Source organism: Pteronotus mesoamericanus, unplaced genomic scaffold (assembly GCF_021234165.1).
Source record: "Pteronotus mesoamericanus isolate MK-2021 breed Mesoamerican mustached bat unplaced genomic scaffold, CSHL_Meso_final scaffold_174, whole genome shotgun sequence".
NCBI classification, from domain to species: domain Eukaryota; kingdom Metazoa; phylum Chordata; class Mammalia; order Chiroptera; family Mormoopidae; genus Pteronotus; species Pteronotus mesoamericanus.
Window position 1 is genome coordinate 6,102,136 of NW_026555309.1, and position 15,467 is coordinate 6,117,602.

Sequence of the window (15,467 nt, forward strand, 5' to 3'; positions counted from 1 at the left end):
ATCATTGTGTATGCAAAGAAAACAAAAAGAAAATATAACTACAAGTTGTAGTATCATATAATTTGCCCAATGATAAGTGTATTAAGAAGATATCCCCCTGCAGAGAGTAAAGAATCTATATAAGTGTTTCCAATAACACTGAAATTTTGGGAAACATTGGAGTTGCGTTTTACAAGAGTTGAACTTAACAAAAATTACCAGTGTTAAAGAGACGGAGGGATACTGAAGACATTGAGAACAGCATGGACAAATGCATAGAGAGATAAAGTACATTTGGGATACTATTGATAGAAGCTCATCAGATGAAGGGACCTTGTTGGATATTGGTAAATATAGCTAAAATGCTGAGCAGAAACAAGATCATAAAGGGTTTTGTCTTGCAAGCTAGGAATTTGATTTTTATTGAAATCTATAAAAAGACATTACAGGACTTTAGATTGGGCAAAATAGCATGATTATATAAATTAGATAGAGACCAGAACAGCGTTGGAAGGTACAGTCAGGATGCTTTTGCAGTAATCGAGAAACGATGAGATCCTAAAACAAGGCACTGATAGCAGGAATTGAAAAGGGGGTTTGAGGGGGAAGAGAAAGGGGGACAGAGAGAGAGAGATTGTTCCCACTCTGGTAAGGAAAGTAGGCAATGAAAAGTGAGCACTCTGAAAGAAGAGAATGATATGAATCACTGAGTATCAAGAGTACAAGCAGATTACACATTAGATCCATTTTATTCCTGATCAAGAAATATTTCAAGAGATCTAATTATAACACTTAACCAGATCCCTTGCCTAGCTCTACACTTTTCTCATTTAGATTTTTCCTGAGTGCCTGACCCTTTATACCAGCAGCGGTCCCCAGCATTTTTGGTACAATGGACCGGTTTTTCCATGAAGGGGGCAGGCAAGGTGGGGGGAGGTGTACAGGAGGTGGAGCTCAGGCTGGGGTGGGGGTCCGGTCAAGGGGCCTAGCGCAGGCAGGCTTCCCCTGCAGCCTGATTCCTAACAGGCCACAGAACCGTTTAGAGGCCTCTGGGGTGTTGGGGACCCTGCTTTATACTTTAGCCTTCTAAACTAGTTTGTGATTTCTGCCATAATAAACTCCATGGATTTCATTGTTCCTTTGACCTGTATACAGTACTTCCTGTTGCACCATTACAAATAGTATGTGAGAGAGTCAAGAGCAGTTGCAGGGGAAAGAACACTGGTGTAGACCTCACACCTAGTGCAGGATTAGCCACTGACCACTATTTACCTTCAGAATATTAGGGATTTCATCACAAGCTATTTGTCATTGTGAGAAATGAGACTTATGTGAGAATGCCCAAGAATATGTGATGGATTAAATAAAAATGTTTGAAAATTATGAACTATAATACTACACTAAAGTAATGCTTTTATAATATTTAATAACATAGAAAATGTGCATGATGTAGTCTTACATAAAGAGAAAGTAGTATACAAAATTGCATATTTTGTTTTAAACTATTAAAAATACAGTACAGAAAAAAGCTGAAAAGATGTATAACAAAATGATGATGCTTATATCTATGATAAGTTACTATGGGTAATTTTTACTTTTCTCGTGAGTTTTTTGTATTTTTATATTTTATATAATCAAAAATAGGTTAATTTTATAATCAGCAAAAAAGTAGTTAATCTATAGTTTTCTCATCTTAAAGAACAATTTCAAATTCAATGTGAATCTGATTAGTGTATTCAGCAGCAAATAGCAGAAAACTCAATTTAAAGTGTCTTTAAAAGACTTCTGCTTTTACTTAGGATAGAAAATTGCAGGATAATGCTGCTTCTGTCCTAACAATGAGGAGAAAAAAACCCATAATCATCACTATATAATCATCACTTTGTTTTTGTTTGTTTTTTGTTTTTGTTTTTTTAAATTTTATTTTAATTTATTTTTTCAAATACATTTGTCTCTGCCTTCCCCCCACCACTTTCCCTTGCCCCCTCCCTCCTTCCCTCCCTCAGCTCTTCCCCTTTGGTTTTGTCCATGAGTCCTTGCTATATGTTCCTTGACTTTCCCCTTCCCTTCCCTTTGCCTGCTCCCCCTCTCCTTCCCTCTTGTCTCTGTTGATTTCTTTTCCTTTCAGTGTTGCTGGTCTTTTTTTAAGTCGTCAGAGACCTGCGCTGACTCGCTGACTCGAGTGGTGTAGTGGATTGAGCACTGGCTTGTGTACCAAAAGAATGCCAGTTTGATCCCCAGTCAGGGCATATGCCTGGGTTGATGGCCAGGTCCCCAGTTAGGGGCATGTGGGATCGATGTTTCTTCCTTCTCTTTCTCTGTCCCTTCCCCTCTCTCTAAATATCAATAAATAGCATATTTTTTTAAAAAAATCATCAGAGACCTAAGAATGTGATGAAACTTAAGTCATCGAAATCTGGAGAGCGACCAGCTCTTCATAGGAGTAAAGAGCCCCACACCCCTATCATCCTTAGCAGAGCAGTAAGAGAAGATGACTGGGTTAAAGAAATTTTACTTAAATTTTTAGAAATGTGTAAGATTAATATGGACAAGCATGACAGTTTAGAATTCAGTGAGCAATAGCTACATACAGAATCTGTACCCACTCACCAACTCATTCCCATAATCCTTCCTTGAATACTCACATAGAAAACTAGAAGACCCCAGGGCCTGATGAAGGCTGAGGGCAGGGTAAACAACATTATTCCCCACAGAATATGACTCAGTGGTGGCTTAAGGCTGGGAGACGGCAGAAGAGCTGAGAGACCCCAACTTGATGCTATGAAGGGCCAGCCAAAGCTGAGGGCAGAGCCAAAGAACAGGAATACCCCTCACAGGTGCTCCAGGCTTTCACCAAATGAATTCCTTCAGCTCTCTGAAACTTGGCACTTTAAAAGCAGGGTAGAAAAACTCTCCCAAGACACAGAAAACTGGGATCAATATTGGAGAATAAAGAATATATAGCAACCCAACTGGTTGGCAGCCTGCTGTGAATATGATAAGCTCTGGCATGGCTTGAAAGCAAAGGGGTATCTAGGGTCTCCTGGGTGCATAGATCTTCAGCCCTGCTGAAGGGAATGTCTTGATCTTAATCTCAAATTATTTGAAGGCAGTAGTGAATTGAATCAAACTAAAGCAACAAAAGTCTCAGTTCATCTATAGATTAAATTGACTGAGCCCCCAACTCTACAGGCCTGAGAGAAAAATGATCTGGCTCTCCTTGGAGTTTCACTATAATTTACTTTAACCTCTACTGTCCTTTTAGACCAAATTACTTGTTTATAATAAAAAAAATCATGACACATATAAGAAGCAAGAAAATACGATTTCCATGGTCCTGATGAAATTCCTTATCTGTTTACTTATATTGTCCATTTCTACTTTCATTGAACACATTTATCATAATTATTTTAAAGTCTTTGATAATTTCAACATCGATTCCATTGCTGGTTGTAACATTTTTAAGAAGAGCCACAAGAAAAATGGAGAAATAGAACCATGATAATAGGCAGGAAAGATTCATTTAATGAGTTTGTCAATAGACTGGACATAGAGTGGAAGGAATAAGTGAACTTGAAAACAAATCAACAGAAATAATCCATACGGAAACATCAAGAAAAATACAACAGGGCATTTGATATCTGTGGGGCAATAGCAAACACTGTAACAAATGAATAATTGGAGTAGTAGAAGAAGATAAAAGAGAAAGTAGACTAGACAAAAAATATTTGAAGAGATAATAGTCAAAATTTGCCAAAGTTGGTGAAATACATTTACCATAAAAACCCACAACAAATATATGTACTGATAAATCCATAAAAGATAAATACCAAGAAAACCATACCTAGGAACATTGTCATAAAAATACCACAAAGCCAACAATTTTTTAAAAATTAAGTAATACATACAGAAAAGAAAGTGTATTATTACATATCATCTAGTTCAGCATCTTGCCTAGGATAAAAACCCAAATTTTTTCCATCTTTCCTTTTTGCCATATTTAGCAAATAGTCTGCTCCTCTTCTATTCTAAGATGCTTACCTCAGCGCCTGGAGACCCATCATCGCACACTTCCAAACACAGAGGAGAGATAGGGTCTCTTTCCTATATACCTTAAGAGCAATATAACCCTTCTCAGAAATTCCCAGAAGACTGAGTCTTTCAGCTCACATCGCACCATGTGCCTGTCCCTAAACAAATCACCAAGAAAGTAGAAATAAGTGACTGGTTTATACTAATTAATATTCACTCTCTTCTAGTATGTGGTTCTTCAAACCTTAGCCAAAACCAGACTTATTTTTAGCAAAGAAATAAAGGCAGAGTATTGTAGCTGGATGTTTGTCATTTACTAAAATGGAAATTTACAGATGCAGTAGGAAGTCATTTTGACAGAGAAAGGATGAACATAACATTAAATCTTACAATTGTGTTACTAATGGTTTCACTACACCTTTGAGTAGTTCATATCACTATTTGATTTTTTTCATATTCATATATTCACTCATTCTACAACCTCTACTAGGGGTAGGAAATACAAAGAGTCATTGTGTCTGCTTTCAGTGTGTTTGTTGTATGGGCATACAGACCTAAAACAAATGAGTGCCATTGGAAGACATGATAACAGAGCAAGGATCCAGCTTCCGCTCCTTCACTTAATAACTAAATTACCTTGAACAAGTTAACCTAAACTCTCCCAGTCACAGAATCAGTCAGTGAAAAGAGCTAGTATGTATCATCCTTATATAATTCAGGTGAATTTTTAATAGAAGGGATTAGCAAAACTTTTTAATAAAACATTAGCTATCATTATTATCATTTATTAATGTGTTTATAGAATTTAGTAATGTACATACAAAACAGTGGTTGAGAAAGTCAGCATGGAAATGGTAAAACTTGAATATATCTGGATATATGAGCTGCTTGCCTATTATAGAAATGATTGAAATAGTAATGAAAGGTATTACTAGGAGAATGACTGAGACAAAAAACAATAAAGGGGTGGGGGGTCTGAAAAAACAAATAAGCCTGAGTGTAGGCTTTAGGAGTCAGTCTCAGGCTGGGAGAGGAAGATGTGGAAGAACACTAGGTGAAGCATGAAGCTCCATATATGACATGGTTAAGGAGTCAGACTCGATGATCTAGGCCATAGGGAATCTTTAAAGTTTGTGTTTTTTTTTTTTTAAGGTAGAATTAACAGATGCCATTTCTAAAGATCATTATGGCAACAGCGAATTCAGATGGGCATCAAAAGAGAGAACGACATGAGATTTGGAGTCTGTGCCAGAGAATCATAATGACATAGAAGACTTGCAATAATCCAATTGAGAAATCATAAAGGCCTAAACTAGGCCATTAGAAAAGGTTGGAAAAGAGGGAGCAGGTATGTGACATGTTATGGAAAAACTCAGTTCTCAAGAGAAAGGTCAAATTGAAAACTATAAAGTTTGAGGCTTAGGATTAAAAAATTGAAAGTCTTTTAAATGACTTTCAATCACAAACAATAACATAAAAAGAGCAGTAAATGAATTGTTGTAAAGTAGAAATTTTGTAAAATATTTGGACTATTAGAATGAAGATTTGAAAAATAATTATTGCTAGCCAGTAGGTACTATTAAGATACTTAGAGCCCACTTAAATGTTTAACAAAGTTAATATTTCTTTCTAGAGAAACAGAACAATTTTGTTTATTAACTTATTTAATACGTTTTCTTTAAAGAGAAGTGTTACATCAAAGCTCAATATGTTTCTGGTTGAAGTGCTGTAAATTATAAATTAGCAAATTGTGAAGTAACAAGATTTAAAAATACTCAGTATTAATCATCATTGCTTAAATTTAAATTTCTCTCTTATTAGTTTCTCTTTGGAGATAAAATAAAACAGTTTCTACCTTATATTTAGAATGTGGTTCTAATAGGGAGCACACATAAATGTCTTCTGGATCTACACTTAAATTATAAACGAAATAACATTCCCTTTTGGACAAAATTTCTTCTCCTGTTAATCCCAGTATTTTGACAATGCACTGAATCTCTCTCTCAAGTGTTTTCCCAATCATTGGGAAAATCCCAATCATTCAGAGGAGTCTGTCAGAGTTATTTATTAATCCTCACTCTAAAGAAAACAATCATAGGCTTTATTCCCATTCCACAGATAATTTATTTTTAGGCAAAATTCTCAACCACATAATTCCATTCAAAAGTAATTTTATACAAAACTTATTATGCATATTGTTGCCTATCAGTTATAAAAGTGGAAAACTTTTCTGCTTTTTCTGCTTTTCTGCTACTTAGTTAAAAACACTCGAGACTATAACCCTGAATTTAGTACATCATTGGTGATTTAATTACATTTATCAAGTATAGAGCAATCCTGTATTCCAATTTGTACAATAATAGTCCGATATTCTTTATTAAAGGATTATATTTTAGTAACCACTCTGATTTTAGAGCATAAGGATTATAAAAGACAATGTGCACCAGTTAAAAAGATGCTTGAATCAAAGCAGTCTCAGCTGTGTACTAGTTATACTTCAGACAGTTCATTAAGAGCTTTCTGCATCTACTTATACATCCCTAAATATGAGATCATGGTCCTGGATCTACTTCATTCAAAGGATTCGGTGTGAATGAATGTAATACTTTGTCTACAGAAAATGAAAAAAGAAAAACACTTCCTATTTTATAATTATTATGCCAGGACTCCCTATAGATCTTCTACTGGTTTTTAATGGCAAATAAAGAATCTCTACTTTTTACATTATCTTACAACTCTAATTCCTTGGATAAACTGGTTGCTAATCCTTGCAAAATGCTCTAGGTAGCACCAGAATTTCTCTAAGGTGCTACAATTTCCTTTCACTTTGTGTTCATATACAACAAAGCTAATGCTATCCTTTAGAGGTGAAGTAATTAACTGTATCTGCTAGATACTTTGACCTAAGGCACAAATAAACTCCAAGTTAGTTTCCTCTGCCAATTGCAATCTTTTAGAAGAGCCACCTTGGCACATACAAGAAGCACATCCTGGCCCAGTAGCTCAGTTGGTTAGAGCATCAACCTGATACGCCAAGGTTGTAGGTTCAATTTCTGGTAAAGGTACATATAAGACGCAACCAATGAGTGCATAAATAAATGGAATAACAAATCTCTCTCTCCTCACTCCCTTCTTCCCTCTTTCTCTGCCACCCTCCCTCTCTCCCTCACTTTCTTTCTCTCTAAAATCAATGTGTAAAAATTATATATATAAAAATATATAAATATATCTATGTATGTATATATAAAAGTAGTCCTCCTCAACTCTCCACTAGAAAGGCCACTCTTCAAAAACAGCTATGTAAAACACCAAAATAAATCATTTGTATGCAGGGTTATCTGCAGTAATTTAAACACCATTATTTAACCCAATCAAAATAAGAACAAACAACATATTATATATCATGTGTGTAAATTATGTAAACATCTCTATATCTTATGTATAGTTTATATAGATCTACATAGTTCATATATGTATTTATATATGTATATATTTACATAGTTCAATGATAGTGAATTAACATTGGAACTTTGGTAGGTGCTTGCTCTTTCAAGATTCTGGTATCTACTCTCTCATCTGTGACTCCAGTTGAGCTTGGTACCCATGAGTCCAGTGTCTGTGTGCTGGAATTTATATTAAAAGCTTGGGACTCTGGTTATTATCCAGGCTACAAATTCATGCATCTTTATTTGAAGAACACTAACAGCTTATTAGCCTACAGTCTGCTTTTCTTTCATCTGTGAATACTGCATCTTCCTTCATTCAGGCTGGACCCCAGGAGCTGGCACGTTATTTATACAAGAGTATAAATTCCCATTTGGCCAATGCAGAGGGCAGAGTTGCCCTCGGAGTGCCCATCTCTGGCCACAGTTCTGTTTATCCTTAGTGTTTAGTTTCAGTTATTATTTTTTGTGTGTAATCTCTTTGTTTTGTTTACTAAGTTTCCCATTAAAGAATGGTGAACAAGGCCACGAAGCAATGGCATAGTGTGGCGAGGCTCAGCCTCATTCCTAGCCCTTTGGCACACAATGACTATACTTTGCTTGCCAACTATTTCTTGGCATCTAATTTAATTTGGGGACTTGCCTAAGTATTTAATTGAACTTGGAGAACTCCTTCTAAATATTTATACCCATTTTCTCTTTTTCCTCCTGCCACTTCATCAAGAATTATGCACTATATTTTATAACAGATCCACTCTCATTTTTCCCCAAATGCTTGCCATTCCTCTTTTTCTATTAAATATATTGCTTTATACCCCAAATCCTAATACATATTCATTAAAAATACTTTTCCCTCCTTTTCTTCTAAAACTTTTTCTGCCCTGTTATAGCAGAAGAATCTGATATTTTCTCTGCCTATACAGTTTTTATTCCCTCATTTTATCTAACTAGTATCTTGCCCTCTGATAAGTTCCTTGTGCAAAAACAGGCAGCACAAAGGAAAGAACTATGGATTCATTATTCTCATTATGACCACCGAAGCTTCACCACCATTGTCTCTGACAACAGCTCTACCACTCAGTTGTTTCATTCTCTAAGTTACATTTAAAGTGCTCTTGAATTTTATCAACATCTACAAGTCCATGGCTACTCTTCTTCTCTCGAGCTATTGGTGTTCTCCTGATTTTATGTCTTTGTGCTACCAGTCACAGCTTTGTAGGTCATCATTTTATCTAGCCTTTTTTTGGTGCCTTCAAGCCCATGTAAGTCTGTCTTTCTGTAACTACCACCATGTAAATCCCAATCCGATCATATCCCTTCTGCATTCTGATACAATTATACACAGTGCTGAATGGGAAAGTACAAATCAGTGTGTGCGTGCGTGTGTACATACATGCAAATGTGTGTGTATATATGTACATATACAAATATAAATATATATAGTGTCCTTTTAGCACTGCAATGTTGTTTCTATTATTCTTCATCCTTCATCTTTTTACCTCTTTCCTTGCTCCCACCTACCTTTTCCAGACGTCGTTTAAACTTTCTTCACCACACAACCAATGCTTTAGGTCATACTTTTAGCTGAGGATTTTCCTTATGAAGCCCCAAATCCTTGTGTTAGCAATTGATAAATAGTGGTTTTATTCACAATACCTACAGTATTTTTAAAAGTGTGGATCCAGTGCAAACATTAGTAAACCAAATCAATATGACAGATAATCTAGAAATAAATTCAATAATATATAAGAGAATATTTAAATTATTGAAAAAAATAGGTTATTCATAGTGATATTGGACCAACGGGTTAGCTGTTTGTGGAAAAAAAAAACAAAACATATCTTTACCTTATTTCTTCCACATGACAAAAATAATTACATGAATATATAGTAGTAATAATTCTTTTTGCATCAACACAAGCATAAATTTACTCATAGAAAGTAAAGCTTAAAATATTTATAAATTGGCTTCAGAGAAAGCTTTTCTAATCTTGTCATAAAAACTGGAAATGATTAAAAAGTGGATTCATTTGATTATATTAAAATTTTGATAGCAAAATAAGAAACAAAAAACAACAGGAAAACAAAACAAAAAACTAGGATAGCACAGTGATGTCATTGCAACATTATTTGTAATAATGAAGAATTAAATACAGTCTATATGCTCATCCATATGGGACTAATTAAGTACAATCTATATGCTCATCCATCCAGTATATCCTTATTATAAAATACTCTACTAAAATTTAAAGTGGAATTGAAGTCTATAATGACATGGAAAGGTAACCACAACATATTATTGTCAGTAAAAACAAAATGAGAGTGAAGTATTTTATTACAATATTAGATAAGTGTATGTATGTGCAGATGTATAGGTATGTGTATGAACAGTATATACAATGTATGTGAATTTCTATAATAGGAAGGTTGAAAGGAACTGGATTATTCCTACCCTTTCCAGGAGTTAGTATCTCACCCTCTACTTTAACATATTTTATGTGACAAACACAGGAAGGGGCCAGGGAGAGCAATGGGAAAAACGGCAGGAAAACTGTAACTGAACAACAATAAAAAAAAACTATGGATATGTTTCCCATTTTATAGATTGGAAAGAGTCTCAGAAATTGTAACTTGCCTTGAATAAGTAGAGAAGGTAGTGCTGAAGCCCAAGCCAGGAACCTTATTCTTATATCAGTGTTTGACCCACCACATGATAGCAGATCCTAAGAAGATGATAATTTCAACCCAAGCAGTTAGTTTCTATCTCGATTAAGACAAAGAAGGAAAATAATTGAAATTAGCCTATTAGTATAGATACTGGAAGGAATCTTTTTCTCTTTTTCTTTCTTTTTTTCTTTGGTACCAAATAGAGTTCCTCCCACTGATTGATCTGCAGCCTTGCCAAGGAGCTACACTGCTAGTGTGCTTCCCAAGGATGACATCTGTTGGTTTAATGCAGGTGCTCAAGATGGATTGAGCAAAGCCTAAGACATAAAACAGGTAACACCTACCTGGGCTTTTTGAAAGAAAATCTTTTCTTCCCCTGCTTGTGATTCAATCCTATGAATCTCATCTCAGCCCCTCCCACCAAAGGTAAGCTTCTTCATACAAGGGGCCTCAGTAGAGTGGAGGGAGACATGGTTAGTGGGGGGTGTTCTCCGCTCGTTTCCTAAGTGTAGAGATAAAGCAGGATCACTCATTCCTGCTTTATCCACAAACGCCTCTCATTTAGGAGAGGTGACTCACTGAAGAGATTTAGTTCACAGTCAGAAACTTCATTAAAAGAGGTGAGGAATTCAGATAAAATTCAAAACTATTGAACTGAATCCAAATATTACAGGTGTTACAATTATAAGATTCAAAATAAATCTAAAATGACAAAGAGGGAAACTTAATATTTATGGAAAAAATTCAGTGTTTTATGTGAGTAGGTACTTTATATACATTATCTGACATTTTTATCCTCACAACAGAATTTACCTGACTGGAAGCTGGTGCAAATAAGAAGCCAGCCTGAAATATCTGAGAAAAAAATTACAAAATACAAAGATACCTAACTATATTTTATTTCTAATTTCTCAAGTGATTATATGAAATAAATCTCTGGCAAAAAAAAAAGAAGTATCTAGGTCAAGCTTCTCATATCCCCATAGTATTTTATTCTGTTAAGTAATCACACTGATTCTATTTCTGACATCTTTATTTGTGTTTGTTGCCCTTTCTAAATTAAAGTTGTGCACAATTTCCACTTAAAGTTAATAAATGGTTCTTTTTTATTGTAATTTAGGTAAACGGTGAAAGTAAAAAAATAGAAGTACAGCATTTCTATTGCACATGAATTTTTCAAGCATGTAAGGTCAGCTGTGTTATTTTGAAGACTGCGATGGCTTCAACACAACAAAGCTAGCCAGTGCTGCTATGCAAAAATTATTTCTTCTTGCAAAACATTTATATTAATAGAGTGGCTCTATTAAAGGAATATACCTACTTTTTTAGAATATGAAATTTAAAGTAAAAATGCATTTTAGGAGAAGTATAAAAAATAGTAAGAAGCCCAGATAAAGTCACCATCGTAGATGCTTAAATCAAATATTTTAATAAATTATTAGTTGTTAAAAAATATGCAAGAACACCCAAAGCCTGGTCTTTTTACAAATTTGGCAGTTGGCTTTAATGTGCATGTTCGAAAACAACTGTACTGGTTATGGATACTTGGACTAGGAATTTCAATCTTTCAGATGAAACATTAAGTAGGTACTGTCACAGTCAATATTCAAAATGTTTTGACCAGAATTCATAATAAGCATAAATTCCTAAAATTTATATATATATTATATATAAATTTTTTGTTTCTATATTTTTTTCTTTTATTTAGTGTGGGAGTATCTATAGCCCACACTAACTGAAAATAATGAAGCATGAATACTTTTGCTGCACTGTTAACTTGGGTCATGTCTTTTAAGAAATTGAGGGACAACGTATACTTGCCTAAGCATGTTATGCAAATTATTGGCATAAAAAGATTTTTAAAATGTAAAACATGTCATAGTGACAATTCTTACATTCAGTATTCATTTATCCCGACAATTACCATGGTTATAACGCCTTGCTACATGTGGCCATTTTATATGCATGTTGAAAAGCTAGATATGCACCCGTACCAGCAAGATACTGGAATTATATCCTGAACACATTATCTCTAGGTGGGGCTTGGACTCTAATTCTCCTCTGGTTATAAAATTGCATACATGAGAAACCCCAGCAAGGTAAGTTCGTCTGTTCAGAATGTTTGAAGTGGAAATATGTTAACATGGAAGAAATGTTCCCGTTGCTCATTTTAGACTCAGTCACATGGTCACAGGCTGGAATTTACATCAGACATTCTCAGAAATCTTCCGGTAGCCATACTATTGCTTTCTTCAAAAGACAACTGTGCATTGCCTATTTTCTTGCTGCCTTTGCAACACTATATTGCTCATGACACAATCCCTATTTTTAAAATGTACTTTAGTAAACAAGTTTTATGTTATAAAGCAGAACAATATAACTACCATCTATGCAATGTGCTATTTTATGTTGTCAGATGTCATTTAAAAGAAAAATTCTATAGCAATCAATCATGTGACATAGTAATGTCTATTTTTTAGGAAAAAGATACCATATTTCATCTATAAAGGAGGCAATATAAATATGCTACTAAAATATCAGTACAATTTTTTTAGTCATTTGTAAATACACAGTATCCCACATTTACTGGAATAAGGTCTTAAAATCTAGTTCGTTAATTTGAACAATTGTATGAGATTGGGACAGATGGGCAGCTCTTGTTGCTATTTTTTAATCTAAGATTTTGTTATTTTATTTTCAATAATGGTTTTTTAATTGTCAGAAAAATTCTTTTAAAAGTGGTTAATACTGAACTATAATAAAAGAGAGCTCTTATTACTTGGATTAAAAATCTCTAGCTCATTTTAAATGAAAACAATAGATTTTGCTAGCTGCCCTGTGCTGACACTTACAGTTATTTATACCATAACTGATATGACCAACTGTCATTTCAGTTTTATACAAATAGACAAAAATACTAATTAAGTCAAATTTTCATAATCAACTGAGCATCATGTTTTCTTTATTATTCTTATGGATTTTACACATTTTGATCTCACATGTAAAGTGGACACTGCAACATGAATTAATCCAAACTAAAACTATTTTTAAAACCCTTTTGTTCATTTTTTAAAAAAATGATAACTATGGTTCCTTTTTTAAATTGGCAATTCTTCTATTGTAATTATTTCCCCCATAATGAAAGAATAAAGATTTAACTAATACCCTAACTAAATTGGCCAAAGATTATAAATAATGACTTTTTGATAGGTATGAATCTTCTGTAACTAGAAAGGGAGGAAAATAATCTGTAATGAATGAATTTTATTTAATATATAAGCACTAAATTTTGAACACAAATTCCTCTATACTCATGATCAAGTGGAAAAATAAAACAACCCTATATTTATATCCTTTCCTGGTCAGAAACTCCATATTCTAGGAGGCTAAAACACACAACTCAAAAAAGTAATACCAAAAAAAGGTAGGAAGAAAAGAATTTTAATTACTTGAAAAGTAAAATGCCTTTATTACAAAGATTTTAAATAGCAAAATGGTCATTATCTTATTATGTTACCTGAGATTATTCTATATAATTTACTTAACTAGAAGTTATTCCTGTATCCTACTCAGAAATGTCCATTTTTTGACCTTCAAAGAAGTAAAAAATCATTTCATTGGTCAGTTCCATACTACAAAATAATGCTGGCATGTGATAATTTTACATCTGAAATATAGCTTTTTAGAGTGCTTTTAATGGATTGAATATGCTAATACAACAGTGGTTGATTGAAGAATCTATTTTAATATCTTAACTTTAAACAGACAACAATGCTTTATTACTCTAAATTGTTAAACCTGTTTTTAATTTCTTTAAAAACTGATAAGCCTCCCTGCCCTTCCCCAGTTTCAAATTTAATTAAATCCATAACACAACCAGACTTAAGAGAAAGGCCAGTTTTATTTACATAACACAACAATAGCAATAACAATGAATTAATAGCACTAAACTAACATCAATGTTAGCTACAAAATATTACTCTTGATCTCTTCAATGAGCAGCATTTTCTCCTTCCCAGCCAGAAATAACATTTAGTTTTGTATATAAGTAACTACTACAGTAAAACTCACTGATGAACAGATATATTTTTGGAAGTTAATCAGGGCATTCAACATCATAGTCATCATTGTTAATTTTTTTATAAGCTGAGTAATCCTCTTTCTTAACCCATGATATCAGCAGTGCTTAAATTTTATGTTTTTTACATACTATAAAAATTACCCACATATTAAGTAAGCTCTTAGGGTGGGCAATGGGGAAATTAAGGTTTAGATTACAAAAACCTGGGACATCAAGAGGTTAAGCAGGCAAGATCAAAGATAGAAAAGTGGTAGAGCCAGGGCAGAAGCAGTTCCTTCTGTCCCAGGTTATTTTCAGACCTGAGGCCTGCCTGGGGCAGAGTCAAAGTTGGAGTTTGCCTGGAGCAGCTAGCCTGGAGGAAGAGACCAGTCTCTTTATTAACCAAACCCCAATTGTGGTTGCCTCCAACTATTATCTACTCATAGTCTGAGAGCTTTCAGTCTTTGAATTAGTGTGCACTGGCCACTAAATCACTCTACATGCTTACATAGTTAAACACTTGTACTGGATATTTGGGGGTCAGAGCTACAGAATTTCTAGGTGAGGACCCCACAAAAGTTGAAAGGCAGTCCCCAATAATTATGTGCTCCCATAGCAGAATTGTGAATCATTTTCTAAGAGCACTTACTGGCAATTAGTTCATTGCACTCACTTTAATGCAGCAATTCTCTACCCATGATTCCTTTTGTCACATCCATACACAAAACATCCTACAGAGTAAACCTTGACCTCCTTTGTGTTGCATGGGATCCGTTCTTCCAAAAAGACCACATTCTTATACTAGTAGTGCTTATTCTTTCTACTTTAGGATGCTTTTTTCTTTAACTCTCTCATTTCTCTTTAAAACATGTTTGAATTTCCAAAATCTTGAAAATTCTTCTTCTTTGAAACCACTACTTTATTTTAATCATCCTCCTATTATTCAAAATTATTTTACAGCTCAGCTCTTCAAAAAAGCAATGTACCTCCAGATCCCACTGCTTTTCGGTAACTCCTTAACTTCCTTAAACTCCTGTAATCTGATTTATGGACCCATAAACACACTGAGACTGCTCAATTAAAGCATTTTTCTAGTGGAATTGAGTTTCTTCTTATTTAATTTATTTGGGGTGACACAATTTAACAAAATTATATGGGTTTCAGATGCACAGTTCTACAACACATCATCTCTACACTCCATTGCATGTTCGCCACCCCAAGCCAAATCTCTGCCCATCACCACTTAGCCCCTCTACAGCCTTCTTCACCTCCCCCAACTTCTCCCCA